This window comes from Aythya ferina (genome assembly GCF_964211825.1).
Source record: "Aythya ferina genome assembly, chromosome: 4".
NCBI classification, from domain to species: Eukaryota; Metazoa; Chordata; class Aves; order Anseriformes; family Anatidae; genus Aythya; species Aythya ferina.
Window position 1 is genome coordinate 54,588,505 of NC_140300.1, and position 15,596 is coordinate 54,604,100.

A 15,596-nucleotide genomic window follows, 5' to 3' on the forward strand; every position below is an offset into this window, starting at 1 on the left:
CTACATGCAGAGCAGAGTGAGTCTTTCTCCTATTAAAGACAAGTGGAAAAGGATCCAGGAGAGAGAATACAACACAAATGTTTTTACTTGAGGTTAAATTTTTAAAGAAAAGGGCAGGAGAGTCCAGCTTGGGCCAGGTTACTGTCTGTTGTTATGGCAACAGAGGAGGACATCTTCTGTTTGTGAAAAGGGAAGAGCGGGAGTGGACAGGCAGAAAAGAGAATTGTTTAAAGAGAAAGGCAGGATGTAGGAGTTTGAAAATGGAAGGAGAAAGAAGTTGAGTGTCAAGGTCAAGCAAAAGTAGCAGCATCAGTGGCTGAGCACCTGAAAGGCACTCACAGGCCTTTCCTCTCAAGGGTCAAATTTGCTAGGGTTAATTCTACAGTCATCATGTGACTGCAAGAATGCCACTGTGATGCCCTGTCCTCCTGCAACCACTTCAGCTGAAGGGCTTATATTTACCTTTGCATAATACTTGTGAGAACTCTTTTCAGTGCTGTGTACCAAACGTACCATCTTTTTAATAAATTGAACTGATTATTACTTTTCTTGGGGTAACGTGTGATGAAAGCTACTTCTTCAATGTGGAAAGCTCCCTTTCTTTCCTGAGGAGCGAGCTGGTTAGAACACAACTACTGGGGCATGCAGATATCTGTCAGAATTAAGGTCTCAATACAGTATGGACCCAGTACAAGCAATGTTTTTCTCTTGTAGCAAGGTGACCCAGTAGAACAGAAAGGAGGACCAGCATGAACCAGGCAACTGGCTGGCTAGAGATGCAACTTACTGCTTTCCTGAACAGATTCAAAGTCAAATTTCTGAGGCTAGCTCACCAGAAGGAAACATAAAATGGGACAACACAGCACAAAAGTAAGACTTTTCAGTTTTCTTGACAGAAAAGGGAAGAAAAAAGTGGACAACAAATGCAATTTTACCACAGAATGATTTTTTTTCTTCCTTTCTATTTTTTTTCCACTTCTTTCCTGAATAAAAAGTTGATGTAATGCAGCTTGTTCATGAGTCAGTGCAGTTGTGACTGCATGGCAGTCCCTGCTCCTCCAGCAGTTTTGAACTGTCTGGACAAGTCCTATCAAATCTGACAGAAAGGTAGTGTTTTCAAATCTTACATTCTTACAAGTTCTGTGAAAATAGATAGCTAAGGGCAGGAAAGAGACTATAGTGATACCTACACCAAGAGAAACACTGAAGTATGAATTGAGCTGTTACTGACTACACACACTCTTGTGTTGAAGAGTGTGGATAGTAGAGAGAGGTTAAAAATTGTTTAATTCTCAGAAAGACTTCAATCAAAGTTTGAGCTTTATTAGATACCATCTCACTTTCATTCTCTTCTCTTTCCCTCTTCATATGAGTTCTCTAGTGTTTAATAAGGACAGGAAACATGCTGCAGGCTTAGTTTACTTCATTTAAAAAGTCATTCAATGAAACACAAATCATCTGGAAACACAACTCTATTAGTTCCAGTGTTTGTAGAACTATTTATTATTTAAAGCAAATGATAGTTCCATTAGAAAGATCCCAGTCTTCTCTATTGTCTTTCTATCCCTCTTCATTTCAATAATTATTTACTATCTTCTCTAGAATATTCTTATTTTCCAGATTTTTCCATTAATTGCAGTTTCATATCACTCATTTCCTTGGAAGAAAGCATGAACACTCTTTTCTTCTTCCCCAGAATCTTCAAGTGTGAAATGTAATCCTCAACATAAATATCAGCAGATATTATCAGAAGATAGTTTATCCCATCAACTGATGTGTCTTTACTTTTACTTTCTTAAATTCTATGATCCAGATAAAAATGATATAGCATTTGGGCCACTTGGAATACATACAAACAAACAAAACAAAAAAGAAACAACAACCTGCAAATGGAATTTTGAGGCTCACAACTGAAATGCCAAATGTTGATGACTGAATCAGCTCAAAGCTGTCCTGATGAATACTGACAATCTTTGGAAGAGAGAACTCCTCTCAAGTCATTGTATTCCTGGTGAACTACAATCTATTGTACTGCAAAAAAATTCAACACAAATCATTCAACAAAATACAGTGACTTAAAATTAATTTGGTCATTACACTGAAAAAGAAAAAAAAAAAAAAAGGACTTTAGTTTTAGATTAGATTCTTATATGCAAAAGAACAGCAATTTTAATGAACCATTTGTTGTTTGATGCTTGATACAATTATTCACACATAGGTTTGAACAGATTTGATTGGTCTAAGGCCTTTTTGATATTGAACCAGAAAAGCTCTTATAATCAAAGCTTTTAAAGGCAAATAACCAAGCAATCACTTACTGTCATGGTTATATGAGTTTAAGACCAAATTCAGAACTAAGCAGCAGATGTATAACCATATTGATTTTTATCAGATTGCATATGTGTGAAAGGTGCAAGAAAAAGCAAAATCTGGCTTAAATACTTAAACTCTCATTCTTCCCTTACTTATCTGTAGACACAATTCATTAGTTTTAATTTCCCAATTCAGTTTAGTAGTAGTCTTTCATTTGTTTATGGTGTAAGACCTGAAAAATAGATGTTTTCCCTAATTGCAGTATGTTGTCTGTTTCTCCCTCACTTTAATGGCAACCGTAGGCTGTTCCCTATTTACTGCCTTCCCATCTAGCCAACCCATTTATTTTCACTCATCCTTCCTAACCTTAGTTTAGATAGTTTTTCCTTTTTGAACAAAAAGATTTTGTATGGGAAAAACTAGTCTATTATCCTTCTAGAAACAGACTTTTGGAAAAGACAGACAGGTCTAGGGAAGTGATTGCCCCCATGTACTTGGCTCTGGTGAGGCCACACCTCAAGTATGTGCTCAGTTTTGGGCCCCTCACTACAAGAAGGACATCGAGGTGCTCGAGTGAGTCCAGAGAAGGGCGACGAAGCTGGTGAGGGGTCTGGAGAACAAGTCCTACGAGGAGCGGCTGAGGGAGCTGGGTTTGTTCAGCCTGGAGAAGAGGAGGCTCAGGAGCTACCTTATTGCTCTTAATAAGTACAGTAAAGGAGGCTGTATAGAGGTGGGGGTTGGTCTGTTCTCTCACATGCCTGGTGACATTATGAGGGGGAATGGGCTAAAGTTGCACCAGGGGAGTTTTAGGTTGGATGTTAGGAAGAACTTCTTTACTGAGAGGGTTGTTAGGCCTTGGAATGGGCTGCCCAGGGAAGTGGTTGAGTCACCATCCCTGGAGGTCTTTAAAAGATGTTTAAATGTTGAACTTAGCAATATGGTTTAGTGGAGGACTTGTTAGTGTTAGGTCAGAGGTTGGACTCGATGATCTTGAGGTCTCTTCCAACCTAGAAATTCTGTGATTCTGTGATTCTGTGATGTACTTTAGTCAGTCATTAGAAAAACATTGATAAGCAACAAGTTCTAAGCAACCCAAGTATCCTTCCGGAAGACCATAAAACACTACTTAATAACTTTATGTCAAAACTTACTTTAATTTACTTTAATTGCTTACTTCAATGTCAAAAAAAAAAAAAAAAAAAAAAAAAAAAAAAAAGACATGCTCAGGTGTATTTTGTAATTTTTAAATTTCACATTCCAGTGACATCTCAAGTGTCACTGACTAGGCATATTTCCCATATGTCAAAAATTAGAACTTTGGACTCAAAATCATTACCAAGAAACATATCTACCAGAATACCATGTCACCAGCTAAGCAAAAACCTATGATATCTTCACTAATAATTGTAAAATCTATGTGTATTTTGCACAAAATTTTATATAGGTCTTCATATATAAAAGTCTTCTACATTAAATGTTACACCTGAGGTCATTTTTTTAGTTTATTTAAATGTGATATTTTTGTCAATGCCAATAAATTAAAAACTGTGATTGTTAATGTTATTCCAATGTGTTTTAGAATTTTTTCTCAGCATTCCTTAAACATTTGTTATTGCTGTTTTTAGTTAAAATATGAGGAAAACAGCCTGCTATCAGATTTAATGAGAATTCTATATATCAGCACAGTACACAAAAACAAATTAAACCCATTATTAACTTCTTAATTCAACATAGTACTAATTCTTAGACTTTTATCATTACTTTCTGTAAGTGGAAGTTTTAAATGCACAGTTTACCTTTAGTACTTTGGAATAGCTCCTGACAGCTATTATATATTATGATTATATAATATATATATATATATATTATATGCATGTATGCTATATAATAATTTAACATGACAGCTGCTGTCCCCTTCTTGCCCCAAAAATTCTACTGAGAATCAAACCGTTAATGTACTTGTGATCACTAAGGTGATTATATGTTTTAACAGCTTCATTAAGAGCTTTGCAAATATATTTCACTATAGAATTAATTCTGTTTTCTTCAAACTGTCTAAAATATAAGGAATTTTTGGTAAGAGAAGTCTAAGGTGCGATGTTTCTTTACTTTAGACAACAACCTATTACAAATCAGTAGCAAATGATGCACAAAAAATCCCTCGGTATCTTAAAGAGGGAAAAATTACATAGGTAAACAGATAAATCTTTAGTACATTTGTCTTTATGGGAGCAGCTCCTGCTGTTGGTCTCTAACCTGGAGGGCATTATTCTTTTCTAAATTGCCTGTAGTGTCCCACAGCACAGTGATAAATAGAAACCACTGAAAGAAATAACGTTCATTCTAACACACAAGAACTTTCCAGACAGACATTGGCCTCTGAGAACAAACACTTAGATAAAATAGATTAGTTGCAATTGCAGAATATTTCAGTCTGGATCCCTGTGAACAGATATTATCCCAGCTGTGCAAATAAGTGCCTTTATGCCAATCATTAAGTAATAAATACATATAAGAAATGGTCTAAAACTTCCAGGAAAACAGAAAAAAAGGTATCTCTACAGCAGCTATGTTTGTTATGTAGCCACTGATTTATTCCCAAGAATTACTTTGAAAAATCATTAATAATGTAGGTTGTTCTGTGGTAGCTAGTTTCCTTTACTGGACAATTTATAAAGTAGAAAAGAAACAAGAGTTAAAAAATGCAATTAAAAGTACTAGCTTAATAAGAAAATTAAAAAGTCCCTAGCAGCTTTCTTTCTTCTTTTTCATTTCACCCAGAACACAAATACTAAGACATTTTTAATTTTTTCTGTAGTAACATTTAGCTAAATGATTCTTTTTTCTTTTCCTCCCTCCCTCCCTCCCTCCCTCCTTCCTTCCCTCCCTACTTCCCTTCCTTCTTTTCTTACTATTTTTTTACATAATTATTTGGTTTACACAAATGTTGCATACACTTCTAGACATTTTAATTTTCTTGATTATCATTTTAAAATACATGCTATTATAATAAAGACTGTCTATGCTTTAATAATTCAGTAAAGTAATTCCCTCTTGACTTACCCCCAAAGTTCGGCAGTCATTTTGAGGCTATACAAACTTGTATTGACTGCCAAAATAGGCAATGGTTTTACTTCCCTCCTATATCTGACTGCCATGGCAGAGAAAAGGCATGATAAACTAGTTCAGAACTAACATGTCAGAACTCCCCATAAAAAATAATAAAAGGCATGGAAGAAGCTAGGATTGGGGCAGGAACAAATGGCAATCGTTGTAAAGGGAGGATATAGCTTTTTCTCCTTGTAGTTTATGTTGGTGTTAATTTTAATTAGCATAAATGGATTGTTAAGAGTTCATGTCAAATTTAGGTCCAAAATTTAACACAAAGGAAATACTTCTTTGTATTCCATGGGCTTCAGAGGTAGCAGTGTCTATTCTCTGACCTGGTTTACTGGATACTTCTTTGACAATAACAAAAAATACAGTAAATATGGTAACTATGCTGAGCAACTGGGATACTTTCATGTTCCAGGATGCTGCAGATTTCTTAAAATTCCAGTTGTTCTATCTCCATCTTCTTAGATCAACTTTTTTTTTTTTTCTTTTTTATTTTACTTTTTTCTTGTTGTTTTGTTCTTCATTTCATTTTCACTTTCTTATCATCTTTTCAATCCATCTGCTCTGGAGTGGAGTATCAAATCTTTTTTCCTATTCACTTGTTTCTAGGAATATCAGTCATCACAAAGGCTATAGTAAAAGATTTATAATTCTCTCTAGCTATATACATTTATTAATCATACTTTCAAAATACTGCACAAGACACTGTTTTAGAAGACTGTACAGTACATATTTATTTACTCCATATATGATTGTAATTCATTTGGAAATAGCTTAACTGGCAATAAACTAGCTAGTTTGAATACTGCCAGGAGAACTGTGCCCTCACAGACTTCCAAAATTATCTGGGAAGTTTTGCAAATAGTAAGGATATTTGTTCTTAGTGAAGCCCGAGCTGCCATATTGATACTGCTGCATGACAACAATATCATAATCAGAATAGCTACTAAAGTGAATTCAAGTCTTAGAACTTGCAGTCAAGCTTTTGACTACAATATAAATTGCCCCCTAATGAAGTTACTTGAGTGTGCCTTTTGAACTTTGACATGGTTGGGATTTTAAGTTAGGAATGTCATAGATAGACAACAGCTGCATGAGCTATGCCAGCAATTTTCCCTGACCTATGAACTATAAAGTGCCATAAGAGATGTGCTAGTAGGAAGTATTCATAGACGTTCATATTGACTACACTCACAGACTGCTTTAAGCATGGCTTTTTACAGTCCGTTCCCCTCATGCTACCTCCAATGAAATTTTGTTAGTATTTCTCTTGGAGGAAAGAGAAATGTCAAAACTACTTTAATGAGTATTTGTAAAATTTTCCTTCTTTTGTTTCATTATGTGCACGAAGAAGCTTTGTATACTCATCCTTGGGGGAGATAAAAGTTCATATGGCATTTTAAACCTTGATATAATTTGTAAGTCAGTAGTGAATACACACACATAAGTTAGCATAGGAATATCTCCATCTCTACAGTACTGGTCTGATAATAATAGTTTCCAGTTACTAACATCATTTTGTGTACAACTCAGATAAGCTAAGAACACACATTACTAATTTTAATTTATACTATATTAACAATTCAAACCTTGTTACTCTTTGTGTGCATTCCCACCTTTTCGTGTTTCTCTGTTAAATGATATTTTAAAATCCGGTAGTCATTAATGCAGTTTCTCTCTAGAGAAGTCTGGAGAATTATGCAGAAAGAGGATTGAGAAGAAAGAATTTACAGAAATGGTAAGTAGACAAAAGTGTTATTAAAATTAAATAAATTACTTGTAGTAAGAAACCTGAGAGGAGAATAAACAGGTTAATGAGTATCTAAAATTTATGTTGATCAAATCTATTAATGATTTACTGTTTAAAAATATATTGAAAGTCTTAAATTCTTTTCTGGAATAAAAATTTTATCAGAGAAAATTATCTGATAATGCTAGAAAGCATAGAAAGTATAAAACCAGTTGGTTTAAAATGCAGTATTTAATTAAGGAAAACTGCATCAGTGAATCAGTGTTTTCAGATGAAATAAAACAGAGTTTTGAGGATACAATATGAAAATGAAAGGAATATGGCTCCTAGTAATGAAACAAAGTGGTTAGTTATGTTGACTATATCAAATAAAAAGACCAAGAAAAAAGGCCAAGAAAAAAATGATACCTATTTATTCTCAAATTTATTCTCTATTCTTGTAGCTTTAAAATAGAAATTTAATAGATGAAGACAAATGGTTACAGAATAAAATGACATTAATATATTTGGGTGTTAGAGCAATATTTACTGAATTGAAAAGAATTACAAAATGCTCTGTGAATGTAAGAAACAGTGGAATTACTAAAACATAACTAAAAAATAAGAAATCCTCTGCCTAAATTAGTTTTTTGGGGGGAATAAATCACACCTAAATCAGATCCAGCAAAGTGTAAAAACTAAAGATTGTCTGGTCTTCGTGGAGTACTGTCACCAGCTCCTCAAGCACAGCAAGTGAACACAAATTGGTGTAGCGAGCATAGAGCCAGGGAAACTGTCAGACACTAAACCCAAGGGAGTACATGCTGACTGGATTATGCATGAAATCCATTCTTCAGGGTAACCCATCAACCCAGGCATGTTTCCACATATAAGCTCCATTACACAATGGAAAAGGAGATAATTCAGTAGTTTCAAAAACTGGTTTATTAAAGACGTGATAGTAGCTCTTCTATTTCCACTAAAACCCCGAAGACTCAGGGGAATATTCACATGGCATAACTCAATAGTTTCAAAGACAAGTTTATTAAAGATGTGATAGTAGTTCTTCTATATCCACTAAAGCCATGAAAACCAAAGGGAATATTCTTGTGACAATCATATTTCACCATGAAGCAGTTTGGCATGACTGTTTTCTTAATCTAGGAAGACAGAGAAAGAACAGTCTGGGAAACTGATTAATGAGTGGAACTGCAGGAGGACATGGAACTTGCAGCTGAAGAAAGGGGGTTTCATGAACTCTGCAAAGACAGACAGATTTCTGAATGTATAAATGTAACTGTCTCAACATCTCTGCTTCCTGGTGATTTCACAGATGACAAGAAGGTCAGGAGATGGCAAAGTTAACACATAGAAAGGAAGGGTAAACCTCATTGGTTTTTGTTTAGGTTTTCATGCTAAATGAGGGATACAAAAAAGCCCAGCAGAGAAGGAGTTGACCAAGTAATTAATAAATCTGTTCATAGGGAACCAATCTATTTCTTTTAACAAGTCTAATTTTAATTGAAGTAGACATGAAGATGGACAAAGTAAAAATGATTTGACTTCCTTCCTGAAAGAAGTCGATGTTTTAAACTCAAATCCTATTTATTCTATAATTAATAATTATAATTTATTCTAAATCTTATCTATTCTCCCCAAGACAGAGAAATGGGTGAGGAGGAAAAATAAATAAAATAAAATAAAATAAAATAAAATAAAATAAAATAAAATAAAATAAAATAAAATAAAATAAAATAAAATAAAATAAAATAAAATAAAATAAAATAAAAAGTTTGTGGCTTTAGGATATTAGTACATATTCAAAACCAAGAACATTCATTGCTCTGATTTTTTGATACAAAATGAATATATTTATGCATGAACTTTTGGAATACAGAACTCTAGTCAAAATAGTGGATATTGAAAAATAAGGGAAGAGAAAGGAAAGAAAAAAAGTTTCATTTTCATTGAACGGTATTATTTTTCTATGAGGTTCTGAAATACACATCTGGGCTGTACTTCTGAAATAGTGTTGTATATTGAATAGACAACAATACAATTTCAATCACTTTTGATTACTACCTTCCGTGTTAACTAGACTGAACTTATTAATTAAACACAATTTTATTGAAACTTATATTGCTTTATGTTCTTATATATCACTCAAAAAGGCTTACTAAAATCTATTAGTTAAAAAACAATAATGAAATTATTATTGGGGTAAAAACATATTCTAAATTATAGTGATTAAAATAATATTAAATTGAATTAAGGTTAGTCTAAAGACAACAATTATGCTTCTTAAAGTAAATTTTCAAGTTTAGAACTTCTTAAAGGTATACCCAAACACAGTCAATTTTAGAATAAGGGTAAGTGAGGCACTGCTGAGTTACAGTCATGTTCAGCTACACTCAGCTATGATGTTTCATCAAAGCTGAACGTGTACTGTAAGATATTTATTTGGCTCTAGAGAAATGTTGGAAAACAGCTTTTCACTTTCTTTGGAATCCATACAACATTTGACCAATAGCTAATTCTTAGCAGATTTTAGACAAATTAATTGACTAAAATGCATTTCTGCAGCTGAGAAGATACAAACAGAATGAATTTGTTTAGAAAGGTTTTGACTTCATCATGTCCTGAGGAGATGCAAGCTCAGTTTACGTTCTTTCCATGCAAACAGGTAGATTACAGTCTAGGAAGCCCTCTGAAGGGTTAGAGTATATCTCTGCAGCAGTTTATGTCACCTGTAGTATGAAGGTATTTCCAGGTGACTAAAACTGTAGATAAAAGTGTGAGTAGAACACCCAAAATACAGTTTATATATTTCCTTGAATGTACTTATAAATCCAATTTATATATTTCCTTGAGTGTACTTATTAATCCATCCCGCAACTTGGCAAGAAGGTTTTCATACCAAAGCTGGTGTGTTCATCTATAACTGCTTGGCTAGAAATGTAACTGTATCTTACTTTTTATGCAGGGTTTTCAGCGCATTCTAAATCACAAATTCATTATTTTTCTTCTGAAACAACAAAGCAATGCCTTTTGCAGATGCTGAAATTATGTGTTGTTAAAAATATATATATATATATATATATATATATATTTTTTTTTTTTTTCTTCTGAGACAGGTTAGAAGAGGAAAGGAATCCCAAAGACAAGCCTATACTGTTCATGATGTAGGACAGGTGTCATCATAAACTGTGACCTGTTCTTGTGATTCTGACAAGTTATGTACAGAGACAGGAACACATCACAGTCTTATTACTGTCATAGACAATATGCTGGATATAATATGGTCACACCTAATAAACTGAAATTGAATAACAGGTCTGTAAAAAAAAATAAAAATCTTTTGTGGTAAGACCTTAGAACTTCAAGGATGAGATATTTTTATTGGTTTACATACCTATAACCAACAGTCTTCTTGATGCTCATTCAAATGCACTATAATAACTAGATGAAACTGAAAATAATGAAGCCAACAAAGCAGGAATACTTCAGTTTTGGACTTCTGTGGTCCATATTATACAGGATGAAAATCAACAGTCCTTGGAATTTGAATAATAAATAGAAGTGCAATCTATATGAAATTCTGAATGATCTCCAAGATGTAACATATCTAAGGAGGCAAAGTTGTGGAAGAGGACTAAGGTGAGCAAGTCACACGTATGACACTATAGACCTGTAAAAAATAACAAAAACAGAACCAAAAAAAAATCGATTTTTTTCTTAGTTTGATGAAAAATTTTTTTAGACACAAGAATGACAATTCTACTAACAAGATAGTTCTTCCATGTTTTAACATTTGAGGGCTAATGTTTTCTTTAAAAGCAACTATTATTAGTCACAGATCTCCAGAACACTTTTCTGGCTCATGTAGGTATATAATACCTAACTGAATTCTATTTCCAAGCAGTTTTTATTTCAGTAATAAATTCATATTCCTATCTAAAAATTTGTTACATGTTTGTAACAGCTTTGTTGTTAGCTTTGTTGTTGTTGTTGTTAGACTACTTTAAGGTTTTGAATGAAAGGATGTATGGAAATACAAATTAATTCATAGAGCAAATCCAATTTTATTGTTGTCACAAAACTAAATGCACTTAATTTTCACCACTAAATTCTGGCCAGCTGTATGTTTAGACACCTGTAGATGGAAAACAAACCCCCACTGCTTAAACTGATATTTTAAGTAGGAATCTGAGAACACAGTACAATCAAGTCATGTACTATTTACATATTTCAATTGCAGTAACACTAGCACACTGAGATAAAAAGACTACAGAGAACAAGAGTGAATATTGCTTCTTATCTGTAATATCTCCATAATTTTCTAAAATAATGCCTTCAAAATCTCTTTAGCTAGACCTACAGACTTAAATAAAGCTAATCTAAATATTTCTAAAATAAGAATTCTTCTCATCCAAGTGCCTTCTTTGTTTCTACCCTGTTCGCTGTGTATTAAATTGGTATATCCTTCTTCAATTGCACAAGAATTGTATGGGGGACCTCATCGCGGTCTACAACATCCTCACAAGAGGGAGTGGAGAGGTAGGTGACCTATTCTCTGTAAACACCAGTGATAGGACCCACGGGAATGGTGTTAAGCTGAGGCAGGGGAAGTTTAGGCTTGACATCAGGAAGAGGTTCTTCACCGAGAGGGTGGTTGCACACTGGAACAGGCTCCCCAGTGAAGTAGTCACTGCACCAAGCCTGTCTGAATTTAAAAAGCAATTGGACGGTGCACTTAGTCACATGGTCTAAATTTTTGGGTAGACCTGTGCGGTGCCAGGAGCTCGACTTGATGGTCCTTATGGGTCCCTTCCAACTCGGGATATTTCTATGATTCTATGATTCTATGAAGAAAAAAAATGAGCAAACTATCCTCTCATTAATTTAACGATGTTTTTATCTAATCGAAGCTAGCTGTCAGACCACAAACAAAAAAAAAAAAAATAAAAGAATTCAAGACAAAGCAATACTGTTACTACTAATACTACTCATCTTGAATATTTTTATGAAACAGTAAGAAAATAAATTCCACAGCTGCACCTTTTTAAATGAGAATATAGAGGAATCTCCCTACTTTGATGATTAAAAATGGTGATGAAACTAACACTTCAATACTTGTAATTTACAACCATATACAACAAAACTTTCTGAGTACAGTCTCAGCTGCTTTTCCTTTCAACTTTGACATATTCTCTAGATATGACTTTTTATAATACTTTGAAAAGAACAGGCCTTGAAATTTTTGGTGTGGCCACAGTAAAGGTAATTTACAGCAATGTAAAAAGAAGAGGGATATTTGTTCAGTTCCTTTTCAGAGACACAATATGAAAATACAAATTATTAGTTCACTGGCACTGATGTAATTCCAGGCTCCCTGGTCACAAAGTTTGCTGATGCTCAAAGCTGACCCTGCTTATACTAATAACATTATTCAGAGATCATGAAGAAAATACAAGTTCTGTTTCAAGCAGCAATACCCCTTTCAATCAACCTCATGCTGAGAACCATTTATTACCATAACATGTGACACAGAAAACCTAAAGAGGCAGTAAGGGGTAAATTTTCAGATTATCACATGCCATTCTAACTGTGACTTTCTTATTAACTTTAAAAGAGTCGTGTGGCTCAAATCAGCTCAAACTTCTGAAATGTACCCCTACACATGCCCAAGAACAAACCTTTATAAATATCGTAATTTTCCATATTTTATTTAATTCCTGTAAAATAACAGAAACTACCAGTTACACAGACTGTTCACACATTTTCTTCAATCTGCAGATAGCCTTGAATTGTGTTTAAAGTATTTAAGTTTAAAGACCCTGTAGTGCCTATGGGTACAAGCCTAAGCCATTCAAAAATTTCAGGTCAGTGAAGGATATTAAACAAGAGAAGATTCTGGCCATGATGCAATGATACTACACCATACAGTTAGTAGTGCTTAGTATTTAGTTCCTTTGAGTCAAAGAAGGTTTGCAAAATGCAGTAAATGACAAATCTCTCTCTCTCTATATATATATACATATATGTATATCTAGAAACATGGCTAAATGAATGTGGACATAAGTATGAAGGAATGATTCTTTATTAGACAGATGCCTTGAGGTGCAGTATATACTTATACATTGAAAATGAGGATGTAAGAAGGATATGCCAAATTTTTATCCTTTCTGCTCAAACAGAAAGTTTTTTACTGCTGCCTACTCAAAGCTTGTTGTCTATTATATGCTCAAAGGCCATAATTATTTCAAAAATAGACTTTTGAGAAAACCACATAATTAGTCCAGTGCAGCTGGTATAAAAATTACTGGCAGGAGTAGTAGTATCATTAAAAAATTGGAACTAAAGCATACCGGCTATACTCCAGGGCAAGTTAAATACACAGAGCCCCTAGTAAATATTTTAGAATCCAGGATAGTACAAACTGAGGGCACCCATTATTTTTTTTTAACACCACTGAGTCAGACTCAACACAAAAAGAACTCTGCCAAAATGGAAATATAATGCAATCTGTTCTATGAAAGTTTAGTAAGGTGATTTACTTGATTCTTAAACAGAGTTGAGCTGAGTTAGAAGAAAGGCAGGTTTGTCCCTGAGTCATGCCATGATGTTAGAATTTCAGTTTTAATTTCAGATATTTTCTTCTCATAATGGAAATTAAAAAAAAAAAAAAAAAAAAAAAAGTTGAAATCATAAACTGGAATGCAAACTCATTTGTATTATCTGTGTGACGTGATATAGTAACTTTTTCAGCTAAGTGTCCCCTTTAGCTTATGACTAAATGATTTAAGAGATTACCATCATTCATTGTTAGAACTGCAGTGCTTATATCCACAACTGTTGTTCCATACATGTCTATTTAGCTGCTTCAAACCACAAAAGAAGCTGCACTTGTAGTAATGTCAACATATTTTGTTTACATTTCCTATTTTTTTGGGCTCTGCTTCTTCTGTCTATGTGTGTAATTGTGCCAGTTTTTCTAAGACCAAGAATTTTCTGACTCTGCTAGTGGCAAAATGGGATTGCTGTACCTGAAAGGTCTAAAGGACCTGCAATTGCATTTTGAGCTTATCTATCCTGTCAGAAGCCAGTCTGATACCAAAATCTCAAAGGCAAAAACTGTACCTGCTTACACATTAGCCTAACTACTACAAAAAGTATTCTATGTTTGGATTAAAAAACCCTCAGTCTTCAGATGCTCAGTCATATAACTCTACAATGGTGAGAAGGGCTGAAGTGACGGGAAATTCCTGACCAGTTTTTTTTTTTTTTTTTTTTTGCCATAGCTAGTGGAAGATTCATTAGCATGCTAGTTCAGGCACCAGGAATTCTACAAGTTAGATAACAAGTTTTTAGCCTCTGTTCCTTATTGTGCTAAACACCCCGAAGAGCTACAACAACAGCCCAGGATGGAGGGAGAATAAGGAACTACACAGTGCAGAAAGGAACAGCGGCTGGCCACAGCATTCAGTAGAAGACACTGAAATAAACAAGTCTGAGTTTTCAACCACACCATATGGATGTATTCCAGAAAGTATACGTATTGTGGTATGCCCAGACTGTCTTTGTTGAAAGCTGGCAATTTTATTAACAAAGTAAGGAAATCAGAGCCTAAACTATGTACTTTTGGACTTCCAGTTCTTTTTTTTTTTTTCTTTCTACATTTATACTAACAAATAATATCAATTTTACTTCATCTTCTCTTCCATCTACCCATTCTATTTGTCTCTTTATTCATCTTGCTTTCTGTTCATCCTGTTTTCTTCCTCTCCTTTCCTCCATACCTTGTTATATATTCATATCTGTTTTCTTCCTCTGTCTGTGTGTTTTGTGTGAACACTATTATTGCTGCCACTGCGTTTTTACTGCTCATGAAAAATAAACACTTGAGAAATAATCACTGCACAGTGGCCAAACAGACGGCAATCTTTCCTGTAAATACTACTTTTGTGTAATGGGCACGGTCAGATCAGTGCTAGAAATGTAGTGAGACCTATTCATCTACCTCAATTTTTTTCCTCTAAAGAAACATTGCTGTGGTTGTTTCATACTTTAGGGTCCATGCAGAATTTATCCTTTGTTGTTCTTTTTTTCATTTGTCTTTTTTTCCTTAGTTCCGGCACTTTTGTACTTCTACTTTATGAAAAACACAGACTTCTGTCATAAAGATCCTCTCAAAGTCATCATTCATCCATGTGTTAAGACTTGTCTGTGCGCTTTCTTTATCTACATCAGTGACACACAGTTTTCTTTTGACTTTTCAGCACTTTTTGTTCTTCCTATTTTATAATGCATGCACAGTTGTGTTATAAAGACTCATCAAAGTCATCACTGTTCTACATTTATCTGCATTGAACTGTCTTTGTCATTTATTGGTCTTTTAAATGTTCTTTATATTTTCTATCTAGTTACATTCTCCTTC

The 15,596-nt window shown here is 34.1% G+C and overlaps 1 long non-coding RNA gene across 1 annotated transcript; it reads left to right on the forward strand.

Moving 5' to 3' along the window:
• Positions 1 to 727: 727 nt before the first annotated feature.
• On the forward strand, positions 728 to 8,538 carry LOC311436779. Its single transcript, XR_014693085.1, has 3 exons — positions 728 to 870; positions 7,113 to 7,168; positions 8,493 to 8,538. It is a non-coding gene; the product is annotated as an uncharacterized lncRNA (long non-coding RNA).
• The last annotated feature ends 7,058 nt before the right edge of the window (positions 8,539 to 15,596 follow it).